The sequence below is a fragment of the Rhipicephalus microplus genome, chromosome 1, assembly GCF_043290135.1.
Source record: "Rhipicephalus microplus isolate Deutch F79 chromosome 1, USDA_Rmic, whole genome shotgun sequence".
Lineage (NCBI taxonomy): Eukaryota > Metazoa > Arthropoda > Arachnida > Ixodida > Ixodidae > Rhipicephalus > Rhipicephalus microplus.
Window position 1 is genome coordinate 58,804,648 of NC_134700.1, and position 19,234 is coordinate 58,823,881.

Sequence of the window (19,234 nt, forward strand, 5' to 3'; positions counted from 1 at the left end):
GCGCACTGATGCGCTGGTCGTTCCAATGTGTCGAATAAGCTATGGTGTACAGTACACTGATAACCAAATTGGGCTATTGTGCAACATGATATCTGAGGTAATTGCATACGCTAAAGAAATTAAACAGACTACACAATTAGGAAAGCAAATTATGAATGGAATAAATTCAACACATTTTTAGGGTGACTTCGCCGATTGAAAAGTAGCGTCTAAAGTCAAAAACCACCATATCATTATGAGAGACGCAGAAGTGGAGAGCGAAAAATTTTGACCACCTGGGATTCTTTACCATGCACCCAAATCAGAGCACACGGGCATAGAGCATTTTCGCCTTCATCCAAGCTACAGCTGCCAGAGCCGGGAATTGATCTCAAGACCTGCAGGTCAGCAGCCGAGTACCTTAGTCACTAAACTACTGCGGCAGGGCAAGGTGGATGTTCTGAGGGTATGTATTATATGCGATATATTTATTTTAATAATTGTTTTTCATATTACACTTCAGCTCTTATGTATTTGAATATAAAATTAATAGTGCTAATGATAGTGCATTTTGTATTTATCCCTAATAACAGCCTTGTTTGAATTTTTTATAATTCTATAATTGTTAAAGTATTCCTCATTTTTTGTTACTTGTATGTATGGTGGCTTCGTACACGAGGGTGGTATGTATGGTGGCCCACGGGGCGAAGCCGTGAGACACACTCTCATTTTGCCTTCTTCTTGGGCATTTTTCGGGTCAAATAAACGTAAGGATGAGGAACCGTGGGAACAGAATTACCACGTTAATGTTAAAACTTCGCTTTACGATTACGAACAACCATGCTTCCCAAGTCCCGTGTCGTATCACGAGCAGAGCTTCCACTAGTGTCATATTGAGATGTCCAAAGGTGGATTGCAGAAATTCGACGGCAATCGACAGCAGTGGCACATATCTTTGATGTGGTTCTCGGTGGGAGGGCACAATGATGACGAGGTCAGCACTGCAAAAAAAAATTAACTACGCGAGCACGTTATTCGCTGTAGCTACCAGAGACGCAGTAGACATCCTCAAGAAACCCTTCCGTGTTGATAGAATCATCATAGAGGAACATCCTAAAGCCTCTTAGATCTCAGGCCAGTCAAGTCTTCTAGCACCAGCGAATTTCGAGGCCTTTATAACAAAGTACAAGCTCATGATAGCAGTATGAAAGCACTTGCAACAAGTTCCTCTTTATACTCGTTCACGTTATACAGGCATGACGTGATTGCTGAGGTATTCAAGATGCCAGAGCAATAGGACCCAGAAGATAGGACGACAAAAATAAAGAGCTGGAACATCTTTGGACTTCATCGAACATCAGCTTCGTTGTCGAGCAATTCTGGCGCCTTATTCGTCCCACAAAGGACCAGAAATTCTTCAGAAATCTGGACAGATGCCACAAGCAGCAGGACATCACACCTTTACTCGTAGCAGCTCTGTGAGCGTGTTGAAGAAGCCTGACTCCTACTTTTTTTGCAAGCCATTGAAGCATCGTGCCCAAAACTGTGACGACGAAGTGAATTTGAGAAACAATAATTAGATTTTCCCCAAGGCAGGGTTATGTTTGCGGTATCTGAAAAAAGGTCACGTGGCGAGAGACTGCAGACAACACAAAATTTATCACATGTTCTCGACGACAAGTAAACCAGGACTTCTTGAAGGCCACAAATGAAGCCACATGAACGGGATGCCACATGAACCGGATGTGATGCAATAGGATAGAATGAAAGAATGGATGGACGGATGCATGAGCGGACGCATAAACAGACGCTCATGTGCCTGTAGTATGCAAGTAAGTCTTCGCATTTGAAAATCTAAAAGCTGTGCCTACGAAACTCGGATACACTTTGAAAGGGTCACTTTTTCTGCCAAACAACACCACTGCCTGTTTCACTATCATTTTGAATCCCACATGTGTAGAAGACTGTGTTTCAGAAATCTCAAAACAAATTCGGGGCACGGAAGTTCTTCGTGTCATAGCTAATCATGAATCTTGGTTAGGCAGCAGCCACCACCCGGAACGTTTTGAAATATCAGGAAAGTGGTTGACTCTTATAAATTTCGACAACCACCTGAATCTTTGAAGCAAGACTTCAACAATACCCGCAGACACTTAGAGAAGTACGAAATGATCGAACTTGTGTTCCTCGAAAAAAAAACATATTTTATAGGTAGATGATACATAGAACGGTACACAAGGAAAGAGAGGAAGAGCCTGGAATCTGCGGCCCACAACCACGCTGTGGGATTGACCAAGAACTGGGTACTTGTACCCAAAGACTTTATTTTGTCAGCTTATTGCTTTTAAAATAACGAAAGAAATTAAGAAAAAGTTGTTATTTGAAATTGAGAAATAGGTATTATGGACATAAAACCGTTCTCATCCATGTTCACAAAACAAGCCAACGTACCGTTTCCTACGCCACCTACTACGACAATACCAGTGATGGCCCCTGTTGTGTTATCCGTTGGTGGCATTTCATCACTCATTGACAAAATAAAACTTTCATCATCGGCTGGCGTAGGCAATATTACCTCTAAATTGTAAAAAAATACTAAGGGCAATATTGCAATGTAAGTTTCGATGATGTTCTCAATGTCACTGAAAACAGGATGTTTACCAGACGACTGGAAGGAGGGAAAGGTCATTCCAGTCCACAAATCAGGTAACAAACAGTCCCCCCTAAATTATCGGCCAATTTCTCTGGGAAGCGTCCCTTGCAGAATTAGGAAACATGTCATATACCATCACATCATGCACTTCCTTGACACCAACAATTTTTTTCATTCTTGCCAGCACGAATTTAGTAAATCAATATCTTCTGAGACCCAACTTGCTGTATTTTTCATGATCTACACTTTTCTCTCGACCGCCCCTTTCAGACCAATGCAATCTTTCTCGACTTCGCAAAAGCTTTTGAAAAGGTATGACACAAACGCCTACATGTAAAAATTTCCCAGCTGAACCTGCACCCCAACAGTCTCGCATGAATCACACAATATTTTACTAACCACTCCCAGTTCGTCTCCTTCAAAAATACCCGTTCTAGCCCCCTCGCAGTAACATCCGGTGTCCCCCAAGGATCTCTACTCGCGCCCCTCTTGTTCCTAATGTATATTAACGATCTTCCCGTTCATAAGGTAATAAAGTAAAGTGAAGTGAAAAAATGAATTAGATGATTTCAGCAACAATAAATAAATAAATAAATAAATAAAGCAATTAGGAAACAAATATTTTAAGAGTAATATATGTGCTCTACAGCTTAAATCTTTTTAATAAGCTCTTGCAATGCATCGGCACCTTCACCGTCACTGTACCCTAGACACAAAGCCCAAAAAGAATATACACTTGGAGCGTTGAACTTCGATCTTATTAAAGGAAGATGGTACCTAATGAAATTTTGCTCAAAGTGGCGTATGTTTTGCAGATATATATTGGACTGTTGTCTCAGAAACTCCGGAAAACAACCAATTAGGAGAAAGAACCGGACCAGCTATGTGTAAACAAAAACTGAGATAGAGTTTCACACTGCAGCTGACTTATTGTGACATAAACAACTATTCCAACGATGATATAGGTGTTGATATTCCACTGCCTTCATCAGGAGCAGTAAAGAAAACTATTTTGTCAGTTTTTTTTCTAAATAATTTTCAATATATAGCTTAGACGCCGTAATTTTTCAATAATTTGGTGATTTAACAATGGTTTTGACGACCATGCCCTATTTCATAGAAAAAAGTCCCGGAGGCCAAACTTATAACTTATGCGGAGGAACTTATAGTTTGAAAGCATTCAGCACTTGTCAGTTCCTGTTTTCGGTAATAGCAGGACACACTGACAGTGATTCAGATAAAATGGCGGCCGAACTCGTTGATGCTGACTAGTTGTAGAGCTGAAACTATCGCAGAAATATTCTGCTACAAAAATGAGTAGGAAGTCTGCAAGGTCTAGAGAAAACGTTTAATCTAGAGAAGGAGCGAAGATCGCAGTCCCACATTTTTCTTTATTTTGCGAATCATTCATCGCAATTACTGTATCAATTGCTAAATGAACCAGACAATCACTGAGAATAGATTTTAAAAGGCGGTGCGAACTTAATTTACATTGTCAGAAAAATCTTGCGAAATTGTATTTTAATAAAGTTGTTTCCATCACAGATTGCAGATACGTTACTATAATGAACCCCTAATTTCTCAAGAAAGGTATGTATACGTAGAATATGAGGCGTTCGAAATCGCCAGTTGGGGTCAAAGAACAACTCGGTATGGGAGATGAAAACTGTTTCGTGACACCTTCTGGAGATTCATTAAGCTTTAAATATAATTGTACCGCCAACATTTTGAAACGTGAATCACATGATGAGAGTCAAGATTTCAGGTACAAGACTTTATTGCTACAAACTTAGGGAGACAAACATTCTCGCAAGGCTTGCCTCTCGAGGATTACAAGAAAGTGAAGCATATAGGCAGGAAACCCCAGAGTAACATGCGTCAAAAATTAAAGACTGGGCAAAATTACATGCTGCATATTGACAAAAGCGCTTGTCTTCGCATACCAAATCGACTAATCTAGTCTAATATTCCGTAACAAGCCAGCCAACTGTACACTCAATGTGTGCCTTTCATCTAGGCTGAACAGCGCGCATAAAACGAGGACAGAAGAAAAGGACAGATCAAGCACTGACTCGCAAGTTACATTTATTTCGGAAATACCGGTTGATATATAGGTGAAGTATCATTAAAAAGGAAATGCAAAAGCATCAAACAGCAAAAAAAACCAAACACGCCGCAAGCCAGGGAAAAAATTATAACATTGGTGTCATCTTCTGCAGGTGCGAGAAATATTTTTTTCTTGCTTGTGGCGTGTTTGGCAGTTTTAGCTGTCTGTTGTTTTTGCATTTTTATTTTAAGTGAAACTTCATCTATATATCATCTGTTCTTGACCAAACAAATTTTAGTTGCTTCCACTCTAGCCTTCCATTCTTGTGCCTTCAAAAACAGAGCGGCCAAAAAACACATTCCACTCGCAGAATATTCTCTAGAGGACAACAAAGTAACATGTGCATAGAGTATTTAACAAGAAACGAAAGTATGGAGCATTTTATGACACTGATATGCAGATGTATTTCATCAAGCCACCCTTCTAGAGCTGACCAGCATGACTGTAGTACTACGTATAGAATGATATTGTAGGCCTCGGCAAAAAATGCGATATCATCCACATAAACATCTGTACATACATCAACATGTCGTACGATACAAATCAGTTTAATAAATAAAGCTGGAAAAGGAACTGCCTCTTGCAAAACGCTTCTTGTTCCGAATACGTAGACGAAGAAATACCACTTGGGGAACAATGGCACAATCTATTTCCAAAGACTTCCACAATCTTTGCGTGCATGTACTTTGGGAAATTCATGGTGTGCAGCTGAATAACAACTACATGCTCAACGCTGTCCCATGCTTTCTTGATGTCTAGCATGACCAATGCGGTACATTTTCTGTTACGCCTACGCACTGAAAACTGCGAAAGATATGGCAGGAGTAAAAAGGTCCAGCTACTCCTCAGAGTGTTTTTCTGCTCTTCCAAAACGCCAGAGTGAAATTCGTCTTAGCTCTCTATGAAACGAGAGAGTGAAACAGCTTTCTACTATTCCTCTTTTTGAGAGAGTGAAATGCCCATATACTTTTCAAGCATGAAAGGGTGAAAGCCTGTTGTACTTTTGCTCGAGGCTCCGCCAGGTGGCGCCGTTTTGTTTGGCTGGCCGCGTACAGTGCTCCGCTTTCACGTGTTCTTGGCCCGTTACCGGGCCCCGCCCGTGTCTGAACAAGCTCACTATTCCTTCTAGAAGTCTTCCGTGACATGCCGACAACATCCGGGCCCCGGTCCGACCCCAGGCTGGCCCTCCAGGCCCCTTCAAAAGTACAAAGCGGCGCGGCGCCGCGCTAACCCTAACGCGCCGCGCCTGCACCTCCACGATGCAGCGTCCCACCCAGCACTCGACACCAACGACAACTGACGCCCTGTCGGTAAGCCCAGCCTCCTCCGGTCGTACCGCTGATACAGCCGTGCCTCCGCTGTCAACATCTGGCAATAACACCAGCCCCGCGCCGACAACAATACAGCAACAGGCAGCGTTCCTCAACAGCGCGCACGGTCCAGCAACGTGCAACACTGGTGGCGTCTCTGCTACTCCCAGCTTAATAGCCACGCGAACGCCGAAGCCCGAGAGCCGTAATGCAGCGTTGGCGTTGCAATCAACCACGCCTGCTGCTCTCCCCACCATATCTGCGTCTGGCCTACCCATTGGAAATTCCGAGTCTGTCCACAAGCGCGTTTTGGCGAGCATTGTTCCTTCCATCGCCTAAGTTTTGCCTTCCATCAATTCAGCTGACGACTTATCGACGGAAATGGACTTCACGGCGTTGCAGGTCAGCGAAGGCAATACGCCATCTCCTGAAGGCAGCTGGAACAACGTTAGTGCCAATCGAAAACCTGCCTCGACCGCCCGCCCCCGCTCCGAGCTCATCACCGTCGGAATCCAACTTCCACGCGGAACACTCACGCCGAAACTGCCTCTCTATGACATCCTTTCTACCATCATAGCCGCCGCAAATCTCTCTCTCAAGACCAGTGCGGAGGTCACCCTTCAGGCCAAACCTGCTCAAAGCCTTGTGTTTCTGACAACGCACTCACCTCTCACTGCCCACCTCCTACTCTCCCTCACAAGTCTGGAACTTAATAGTAAGCCGATCACCATTAAGCCCTATTCTCCCAGTCCTCCTATATCATGTCTCGGCGTCATACACAACGTCGGTGGTCATTTGACATCATCTCAGCTCTTGCATGACCTCGAATCCATTACTTCAGACATACTCGCTGCACGTATGATGGGTTCCACTGAATCCGTCTTCATAACATTTGCTGGAACCATAACTCCTTGCTTTGTGTACTTCAAACGCGTCTCTTTCCGATGCCGTCCACATAAACCTATGCCCCCTACTTGCAATCGGCATTTTGCTATAGGGCACCGTGCTCATCAATGCCCCCAACACAGCGTTCCGGCCAAGTGGCGCCGCTGTGCGTCTCCTCTACCAGCAGATCTCGATGCTCACGTTTGCGCCCAACCCTGGTGCATTCATTGCCAAGTCAACACCCACTTATCTCTCGACTCCACCTGCCCCTACCTTCTAGCTAAGCAACGCGACTGCGCCAAAGCAGCTTTTCTCCGTGGCACAGTCATGCGCCGAGCCACTCAACCTTCGCCACCCTCCTCTTCAGCGCATGAGTTCCTATCACCTTCCGCAACATCCCCCCCCCGGGCTCATACGCCCCTAAGGTTAAAGGAACACCTCCCATGTGCACATCTTCATCAGACACACCTTCACCATCTTTAAGTAACGAGAGCCGCTCCTTCAATCTGCGACTGGCTATGTTTGAGCGCAACCAGCGCGAGCAACAACGCGTCTCAGATGAGCTACAACAGAAAGTACTAGCACTGACGCAGACCGCAGACGCTCGCAACTACCACATCCTCTCTTACCTCTTAACTCACAGAGCTAAATAAGCAACTCACCACACTCACCGCCCCGACCTCCAGCTCCCATGTAACCAAATTGGCCGACGTGGTTGAAACATTCACCACTGCGCATCACACTCGTTTGGTCCAGTTGGAAAATTCAAATATCCGGATTCTTACGACCCTCAAAACCCAATCCAAGCAACTGGAATCTTTCACCTATATGCTTAACTCTCTGCTTAACTCTATATGCTTAACTCCCTATATGCTTAACCCCCCGGCAAAAAGAAGGAACGCGCACGCGTAGGCGCTTCCTCTACTTCAAACATGGCGCGTGAAAAGGACCTTGATATTTTGCAGCGGAATTGCCGCAACTTTCGTCATAATAGGACCCCTCTCCACTAATATCTTCCCACCCGCCAAACATTATCCCATTTTTCATTATACAGGAGACTCGGGTGGCCCATGCCATCCCGGGCTACCGTGCATATCAAGCTACGACAAGAACGCCACTTGCGTCCATTCATGTACGCAATGACATTCCCGTTGAACCACTAGACGTACCCTCCTCCCTCCTGAAACATTTAGTTGGTGTGCTCTATTACCGACCATATACCCGTATTTCTCTCGCTCTGATATCCTTTTACAACCCCCCTGTCGCGACCTCTTTGTTTATTGCTCTTGGCAAATTCCTGCGCTCCCTTCCATCAACCACCCACATCCTCCTTGGGGGTGACTTTAGTGCTCCTCATAGGCTCTGGGGTTACCCAAAACACTCAAACCAGGTCGCCTTCTGCACTGCCTCGCCCAGGAACGCCATCTCACCCTTCTTAATACTCCTGACACCCCTACTCGAGCGGGCACTGTTTCACAGCGCTCCCCTACACCCGATCTCACGTTCTCTCGAAGTTCCCTTCCTTTTCACTGGCAGGTGTCCGCTGAAAATCTTTTCAGTGATCACTTTCTCATACACATCACCACTCCTGTTTCGCACAACAGGCGGAAACAACGAGTCGCTCACACTGACTGGGAAGCATTCCGTAATAATCTTTTGTCTGACTCATTTAAAACGTACGACGACTAGACGCCGCGGATCTCTGCAGCAATGACATCCTGTAGTCGCCGCGCTCGTTTTCAACTCCCCATTTCTGACCCTGATCCTCACTTCCTCCGCTTATGGCAACGTCATCAACGTTTGAAACGCGCTCTCTGCTCTCAGCCACACAACGTCCAACTTTCCTTCCGAATTGATGCTCTGCGGGCTGAAATTATCGCTTACGGCACTTCTCTCGAGCACTCTCGTGGGAACACACTGTGTGATGGCCTTGATTCCGCACTGCACTCGCGCTCTACATGGTCTTTGTTTAGGTATCTCTTGGGTACCAAGCTTGCCGTTGCTCCCACCCTAGCTAAAGCTCTCGCTCAAGGGACTCCGGCTGATGTGTTTGAAAATTTAAAATCTCTGAACCTCCCACCCCCCCTCACACTTCCTACCCAGATTACTGTGGCGAAGCTAACCAAGACCTGGACCACCCATTCACGCTCAGGGAGCTGGATGCTGCCTTAGCCACTCAATCTACCCGCTCGGCACCCGGTGAGGATGAGATAACATATACTACACTACATAATCTCCCCGACAACGCGAAGGAATTTCTCTTACACACATTCAACGAAGCATGGAACAGTGGCTGTCTTCCAAGCTCTTAGACATCCTCTCTAATTTGCATGATTCCGAAGCCGGGCAAACCTCAATCTCTCTCTAACATTCGCCCTATCTCTTTGACGTCATGCGTTGGCAATACTCTTGAGCGAACAGCCTTGACTCGACTGTCCGATTTTATTGAGGCGAAAGAGTTTTTCCCTCCTTCTCTTATTGCCTTCCGACGTCACGTTTGTGCGCAGGACATGTTCTTTGTTCTTCGGCATACTTTTCTTTCACCTTCTCGTAGTCAGATCCATGCGCTTGTAACCGTCGATGTACGCAAGGCATTGGATGGCGTGAGTCATGACCACATACTCGCTCAGCTCTCCTCCCTGTCATGTCGCTCCCGCATGTATTTTTACATCCGGTCATTTCTTTCCAATCGAGTTGCTCGCTTTAGAGTCGATGATCATTTGTCTAGCCTACAGTCCCTCACCCGCGGCACTCCTCAAGGTGCCGTACTATCTCCTACTCTATTTAATATGGCTATGGCCCCCCTTGTCCCCCCAACTGTCCCAAATACCTGACCTCGATCATATTTTTCATGCAGACGACATTACTCTCTGGTGTACGTCTGGATGACCCGGCCACGTGCAGGATAGTTTGCAACGTGGCCTGGACATTATCGCTTTCTTTCTCGCTACTGCTGGCCTGTCCCCTGCACCGGAGAAATGTGACCTACTTTTGCTAAACAAGTCTGCGTACCAGCGCTCCCACAATAGCCTCATCTGCCTACTTATTTCTAGCTCTCTCATCTCCACTGTTCAGCAATACAAAGTTCTTGGCTTCCCTTTGCACGCGACAAAGAACGCGCAGGCCCTACATCAAGCTGCGAGGACTTGCCACTCGGTGACCCACCTCCAGCGACGCGCTGCGCTGTCACTCGGCAGTCGGGGCTCCACGAGGCTCATGCGTGCCGGGTTGCACACGCGCTTGCCCTTAACAAGTTCTTGTACTTTGTACCCTACGTTCATTTCACCCAAACGCAACTAAACACACTCGAAAGAGCTCTATTAGGCTTCTACAAGGCCTCTCTAAACCTCCGTGTCACTACCTCTAACACTAAGCTCTTCGCCACAGGCCTCTTCCATCCATTAGGTTCTCTTATTTCTCTGCACCACGACTCTCAGATTAACCGTCTTTCTCTCACTCGTCAAGGCCAATGGCTATTAGCCCAAGCCGGTATCCCTCATATTCCCGTTTCCGTTCCCACCTTACCTTCTGCCGCTAGCACCGCTGCTTCAAACCTTCGCATCCTTCTTCTCCCATTCAATATGTTTCCCGTTATTCACGCCGGCCGGCGTCTTGCGGCAGCACAGCATCATTCTCCTCCTATCTCTACAAGGGAGTTGCCTACACGGATGCCTCATACATGGCTCCTCAGGGCTCGTGTGGCTACGTTATCTACCATCCAAACCTTTCGGCACCTGACACGCACACCAGCGGGCATACATACACCCGCCAAATGTACTTTCACTCGAGGTCCTTTCCCTGGTCCACGCCATGCAGTCATTTTCCTCCCTCCCTTCTTTCCCCGAGTACACGATTTATTTCGACTCTCACGCCGCGATCCGTCTCATACAGAACAACACGTTGCCCTCTGCTCTTCAACAGGAGGTCGAGCGAGTAGCCTCTGCTCTTCAACCCTCCACTGTTTTCCTCCGCGGGATTCCTGGGCATTCGGGTATTAACGGCAATGAGCTAGCTTATCTGCTTGCTCACGATATATTGCACTGGGCACCGTTCATTCCCTGGCCCACACCTTCGGAAGACAGTGAGAGCTCCACGAATAACGATGAGCAGATCTCCTTGCATCACACTCTCAAGGACGTATATCTCCAGCTCCGGCTCGACAAGCGTCTTTACCCCCCCCCCCCCTCATCCATCACTCACTGCGCTCGAGGCTCGAACTCTACGGCACATCCAATTGAACTGCCTGATAACTCCCTCTCGCCTTTTCCTTTATAAATATGGGTCTAACCCCTGCTGTCCTACTTGCCCCTCCTCATACGCTGGCCTGTCACACTGCTTGTTTTTCTGCCCAACTGCTCAGCAATCCAGCTATTACCCTCCCCCATTCTTTTCCATCACCTCCTGGCTCGACTGGATCAGCGCCGAAGGGGAAGAAGAACAGCGTCCACTGGTCGCACAGGCGGTCGAAATGCTCGGCCTGTGAGGTCTGGCTGAATAAAAGTCTAATACTACTACTACTCTTGCTCTTGATTGCTTTTACATGCGTAGGCAAACCGCGAGTGATTAGCACTACCTAATAACCACATTCATATGCAGTAAAACGTACTCTATTTAATTGTCAAGACGATAGAAATCAATAACAGAAGAAACAGTGTATCCAGCGTGCGTCAGTGAATTTCAGTGCACTGAGAGGCAGTTAGAATTTCTAATATCCACGTTTTTAGTCTTGAATTTGTGTAGTCAAATAAGCGAATATTACCTCATTCAGTCGGTAATAATCAAAACTCAACGCGAACGGCTACGACAATCTACTTACATGAATATTCATTTTTTTCGCTAAGACCATCGCATACGGGCGATAGTGCCATAAGCCTAACGTACAGTAAGGGCCCAGTGAAGTATGGTGGCTTTAGTCAGAGAACTTGAACAAGAATGACCGAAAATATGTCCAAAAGGTATAAAGTATAAAATAAATTGTTTAATATATACTCCAGATGCGCAATGTTTTGTAGGCAGAAATGACTAAGCACTTAGTGAGTGACTGCAAAAGACGTTGATATAATAGGTTGGACTAATCTTGCTTTTTCTACTGTAAAAAATGTGTCGAATAGACGTTTCGATCTCGCGAAGAACAAAGCAAACACAGTAAAGACGTTAGCTATAGTCTGACGGGTTTCGAGAAGCGTGGAGACACTCAAATCTACGCGTCTAAACAAAAAAATGCAGACATATTTTGAACATTTTACTTATGACATGAAACAATTGACCCCGTGTTCGTCTATCAGTGTGGTGTGGTGGTTAGCGTGGCATACTCACAATCTGCAGTGTGTCTAGATAATAAAAGTTCGAGTCCCACCCAAGATTGTTTTTTTAACACCTAATTTTCTTTTTATTGTGGTGCTTGTATTTATCCAACCTTACGGTTTGTGCATTAAGCAATTCGTCAAAAGTAATTGAAAATCCCAATTTTGGCCCGAGTTCTGCTATTTTTTTTGTGAGCTCTACTGCTACTCTCTTCGGTGGGGTCATGCTACTCTGCTTCGGGCAACGTTATGTTACTCTGTTGAGAGAAAGTGCTTTGACCCATTATAGGGGAATTATTGAACTCTGTCTCAACAAGAGGTGATTTACTCTGGAAAAGAGAGTGAAATATGGGACAAAAAAGTACTCTACTAAAGAAAGTGCCCAGCTCTTAGTGCTCGCAGTTTTTAGAGTGAAGTTTATTGATTGCGACTATCATGGTCTAGATGCTCCTGCTTTAGAAAGCACATTGATCTGAACCCAATTCGGGACGTATAAAAAATTTTTCGTTGTCTTTTTTTATGTATCATTCCTGCGTTCAAAACATTTTGACTCAATTGCACAAAACATGATGTTAGCGCAAAGGGTCTACTGTTCAGTTCACACCCTTTATCTAGATTTTTGAGCAGTTGCCCCAACGTGGTGGTCTAGTGGCTAAGGTACTCGGCTGCTGACCCGCAGGTCGCAGGTTCGAATCCCGGCATCGGTGGCTGCATTTCCGATGGAGGCGGAAATGTAGGCCCGCGTGCTCAGATTTGGGTGCACGTTAAAGAACCCCAGGTGGTCGAAATTTCCGGAGCCCTCCACTACGGCGTCTCTCATAATCATATGGTGGTTTTGGGACGTTAAACCCCACATATCAATCAATCAATCAATTTTTGAGCAGTTGTATTACCTTAGCTCTTTCAAAAGTCGGAGGGAGCCATGCCATCCTGAAGTAGTCCATAACGTCTATAAAACCTCTATGGAGATTGCTCAATTAACATTTTCAGCATAGCCGATGTTACTCCGTCAGGACCCAAGGGCGCTAATTGAATGTTATCAATACCTCGGTTAATTCAGATCTGGATATTTTTGTGAGATTGTTGTCGCTTGGGGCATGCTTTGAGGTGAGGCTACACTGCAAAAAAGTGCGCGTATTTACGAACAAAAAAGTGAACATAGTGTCCAGGAAATAAACACATTCCTCTCCTTTGCTAACATGAAGAATACAGCACATGTTTAAGATTCACAGACTTCACCACTTCGCGAATATCATGGATACAACACACGTTTTCCAATAATGTTTCACTGAATACTGAAAAAAGTGCCTCCTCCTTCAACAAAACATTCGACGAAAGTTATTATTTGCAATACAGACGACCTCTAGAAATTTATATGAATATGGCCGTCACATACCACCATTGCATCCATCGCCACGACGTGTTCTGCACCACTTTTATTCTACGAAACTGTATTCGTTCCCAAACAGTAAAAAGAGGAACCATCCGACCACGGCAGGCGCACCGCCATCGTCACTCATCCGTCGGCTGTCACTACTCTAGTCACTAGCCCGACTACCCTCCTCAAAGGCCAGGACGCACACACGGAATGAGCACCGGCTGGCGTTGCTTTTTTATCTGGTCTGCATCTTGGAGGTGAGTGCCTAACTTCTCTTTTACTCGCCGTTTGGGTTACAGCTTATGCTACTAATGATCTGTGTTGTGTAGTACCTACGCAATATCTCAGATTACGCCACTTCGAGTAAAGTTGAGACCATAAACGCAGTGCTCCTTCGTCAATGTTGGTTTCGCGCAGCTTGTATCATGCATGCTTTTTATGAGACGGAGTACGTACTGAGAGCAGAAAATACATCATTTACGAAAATTGCCAGTTAACTGTGTTGGTCGTGTTTACACTTCGAGCGTAACATTTTCATTGCGCTCTTATTACTTGCCCACAGCACTTGCATTACTCAATGCCAACATTGTTCGGGCTTGTCAACGCCATAGTGGAGCCGTTCAATGTGTGCGCCTTCCTTTATGCTGGCGGCGCCGAAAGACGACGCGATATCTGCCGTGAAATCTTGGCGCGCTGCAGCCTACACGCGTGTTCTCTCCGTCCGGCCGAAGTTCATCTCCTCGGCGTTGTCTAGGAAAAGATGGCTGGAGGCAGGTAGCACCGAGGTGCGAACAATCAGACAGAACTTTAACTCAAGAAATGTAAAGCGGCATTTGAATTCTTCCATAAAGCTAGAAACCATTACTCGTAAAACGCGTTCTAAAGAAATAATAAAAGGAGCTTGCTTTGTCTGCCAGGGTGGTATTGTGGTTATGGTGGTCGGCTGCTGACAACGCGTTCGATGCCGGCAGTGGTATATAGTGGCGTTTTCATGGAAGAAAAATGGTAAAGGCCCGTGTATTGTGCAACTTCAGTGCGCGATAAAGATGTCCTAACGGTGAAAATTTCCGGAGGCCTCCACCAGGGTGTACTTCATAATGATTCGTGGTTTTGAGACGTCAAACCCCAGGAACTTTATTTAAACATCTGTGAATCCCCAATGCGGTTAGGAACAAATTTTCTGCGTAGAACAATGGTAGGATTTTCAGCATATGAAGAATGCGGTCGATATTAAGGATTTTTTTCATATAGATGTAAGTTTTACTGAAATATGATATTTAGTATTAGTGTTCGTGTCAGAGTTTTCTTTCTGTGGGCAAAAATAATTTGACATGTGTACAGTGCCCAATAATTTTATAGCTGGTAAATAAGTTGCAAAGATATTGGTTTTTGTAAATATTTGGTTGTGGGTTTAGCATTGAAGTGGTCCTAGTAAACAATATCACATTTATTTGTAACCTTCATTGGTTACTGTAAGAGAAAGTCAACAAATTGCTTTTTATTTCAAGAGATGAAAACATTTTTGATGTGATTGCTGGACTCTGTGCTTGCCCGTTTTTATTACCTTGAAGCAATGCATCTTTGTGGTGAGTACTGGCTGCACCGGCATGAGGAACTTTTAGAGAACATATCAATTTCGTCTGTGCTTACTTTAATAGTGTTATATATAGTATACTAACCTGCATTAGTAAACAAGAGATCGAAACCTTACTAGGGTGCATTTACCACATGCAGCTATCTTCTGAAAGTACGAATAGTGTGCTTATGCAACACTGGTAAATGACAGCAATACATGCATGAACTTATTACCTGTGCGATAAGATTTGGAAGTGGCAAGGACACCACAGTTAAGAAAAGGATCTATCGAAATCGGAAAAAAAAGATATGTTTTTGTCATGAACCAATACAGCTGTATCAAAGTGATAATGCCTGCTATTAAAGTGAGAATGTGACGCTACCTGCTGTTGAATATTTGCAGCAATGTTTAGACGCACGGATGAAAAAAAAGGATTACGAAGACACTGCTAACTACTGGCATTTATTAAAGCATCTGCAGATTATATGGCTGTTATCTGCAGTTTAGGACTGCTGGTTAAAGATTGGAAAAGTGAAAAAATATTTAAATCATACCCTTTTTCAAGGTGAAGCTTCATTAAAAGGTTGTGTTTTTTCTCTTCACTTCTGTTTGAAGTTTGCAGGGTGAGAGCTACTCAATATCTTTGATGCCACTTCCACCTTAAAAGGAACAGAGTTGATACCTTTATGTTGTTAATGAAATAGAATCGATTCATTTTTTCACTCGGAAACAAAGTTAATACCTTATTATTGTGACTGAAATAGAATCAATTGTTTTTTTTCAATTCGAAACTAACCTTACAATTTATTTCAGCAGAAGCTTTTACCTTCACAAAAGGTATGCCTTTTTTGAACAGTCTCAAGTCTATGTGCTGCGGTCATTACTAACCTATAAATTTTAAAATGATTTACATGAAGGGTTGCAATGGTGCCAACTTTTGTCTACTAAATTGGAAAGCTCTTATGCTTTTCAGAGTGAACTGAAATACTACAGCGCAAGTGATTGACTCAGGTGGTTAGTGTCAAGATGTTTTTGAAGCCCATATACACTTACTTTTATACTTTGTTGCATATATTTCATTTAACACACTCGTTATGAACATGCTGTTTTTTTAAGTTCTGTTAGTGTTATATCTGGAATATAATTATTATTCACAGCGCAGCAACGGGCACAAAAATATCTTTTAAAAGTTTGGTTTTTAAACGTTTTTATAGACTAAATCCAAATACAGTACAGTGAATCTCATAATTAGTGGATCTTGAGATCAATTTCATGTGAAAGATTCAATGGCAAGCTGTCTTGGCTGCAAATGTTTTTACTCCTTCAGCCAATTGTTACTAAGTTGACATAAATTTTTTGTAAACTTAGAAGCTGTCAGCATATCAAGGCTTACCAGATATATCAATCACACTGATGCCTGAGGAGTAACTGATGAAACAATATTATCCCTGCACTCACACCTGTGCTTTTTATAGCACAAAATTCAGGTTTATCAAAATCAGGTGCATGCCACAGTGCCATGACATGTATATCATAATTTCTGCCAGGTAAAACAGCACTTCATTGTAGCTTGTTAAGTCATATATGAGAACATATATATTGTTTATTACATTGTTTTGAACAAGGATAGTCAACATTTGAAACACACTTGACATTGCTCCAAAACGATGCCTGATTACTCTTCTCTGGACCATTTTACCACTAGTGTGGCTATGTACACCACCTGGAATTTCAATGTACAAAGGCAGCCTCAACTGATATTTACTGCATCTTTTCATTGAAATTTTTCACTCGTTGTGAAGCTGCTAATATGGCAACACATGTACTGTTGTACTGTCTCCTTAATGCCTGCTCTGAGATTTCCAAAGTCCATTCTTGCTGTACCTGAGTTAACATAGGTAGTGAATCAGATGTGGGTCATACCCACATCCCACAGACAATAGTGTGCATGTATGCACGCAAGTGATGGATGAAAAAGATTTGACATGTTGTTAGACAAGCATGGAACAATATTCATGTCACAGGGTCATGACACAGCAGTTACAATGTCACATTGTTTATTCTCTTCCAGGTGCTGCTTCGATTGTTCTTGGGCCAGCTGTCACATCTCATGACAGCCCACTATGAGTGTTCATGCCACAAGCACCTTCGTGACCTGATGTTGCAGGAATTTGTGTCACCGCATCACCAGCAAATTATCAAGTGCCATCATTTTCGCTGCATCCTCCACTGCCAATTCTGGATGGTTCTGCATTCAGTCCCGCAGCATGGAACAGTGACAGGTAATCAAGCAGCTCATAAGCACACGAATATCTTCGTTGCATGAGGCTATAGCACTGCAGTCAAGATTTTATAATGATTGTTAATGTTCCTCAACGTTAGTGAGTGTGAAACAAAGCTGTACTATATAGATGATGTTTACTTTGTTGTCATTATCTAGTTATAAATTCGTTTTCAACATCGCACATTCAAAACATAGCCTTCGAAAAGTGACCTTCAGCACCCGCAGATGTAATTTTTGTGTTAAATTTTACACTGGAAACCTCGAGCCTTGTGAGTGCAGACATTTATTTCTGGCAACCTAGCAAGCGTATTGTAAACATCGCTGGCACATTTGTACCGTGTTTGAGAGCATACCAAATTAGTCAGCTAGAGTACAAAATGTCAAGTTAGCCCCCACTGGGGCATACAAATTTTTGTTAGTTGTTTTACATTACTTTAGTGGGATGAGTGGCGGTGCCATGAAGGAATTTGTATAAAAAGTCAGCAACTATACCTTAATTTTGAGAGTGCATGCTTAGGCTATTTTTCAACTGGTAAGATCAGACCCATCAATGCCAACTTGTATAACAATTGGGAAGTTTAATCTGTGATGAGTAGCAGTTTTTTTTTCAAGGCAACACCTCTAGCTGAAAGTTCGTAACATCATTTTCAAATATGAGTCCATCTTTCATAAGACTTTTTTTTGTTGCACAAGACTTGCTGGCCCTCTGACTGCATACATTTGTTACTTGCTATGGGCTCTCATTGATGCAGTGTTTCCACACTTTTCTACAGCTATTGATAGGGTTTGTAGCTAAATATTCTACTAACACAGCAAAACATTCTTCTGAATTTATTCATTTGGGTTGAAGACTTTCTTTTGTGCAGACCTCTGTTTACATCTGGTAATAATGACAACTTTTCTTCTGCTTATGTGACATCTGTTGTATTCCAAGGAAGTGTGCTCAGTGGAGGCCTGTAACCAGAGGGGTGCCCCAGAAGTTTGTGTCCCCCTCCCCCCAAATTCGCATGTTGTGGGTTGTCCTACTGAGCATAAGTATAGAAAAAAAGTCATTTTTTATGGCCATCAACACGTGCCCCCCTGCCCTCCAGAAACATTCCTGGCTACAGGGCTGTCTTTTTATGAGCTCGTGTTTTCTTCTTGATCATTCTTCATCGTTAGTTTTTACCCCGCATTGTCTCCATGTGTATGAAATACAGGGTGTTTCAAGAACTGTGTCCTATATTCTTTGAAAATAAGGGAAAGGAGGTACTTGCATGCTAGTTGCGGCATTGTCTTTTTTGTGATAAACGTAATCTGCAGATAGCCACAAACAATTATTGCGGCAGAGATTATAATAATTAAGACAATTACCTTTTTTTACCAGTGGTAGTAGCTGGTCGAATCAAGTGGGCAAACTCAAGTCCTTTCTACGAAAAATCTATAGCCACTTTGAAATTTTGGAAAAGCAGCCACTGATAATCATCGTGGAGTGATGCAATATGCCTAATTTCACTGTCGAAATAAAAACCGATGCACCAGACAGCACATCTACCATTCATTTCAACAACGCACTTAATGACGACACTGTTTCTCTAGCCGTTATCAACCATTGTATTTGTCTTTTTTGCGTTGTCTTTTTGTGACAACCGTAATCTGCAAATAGGCCCAAACAATAATTGCGGCAGAGATTATAATTATTAATTAATAATTATTGTCTTTTTTTCTTGTCTTTTTTGTGACAGACGTAATCTGCAGATAGGCACAAGCAATAATTGCT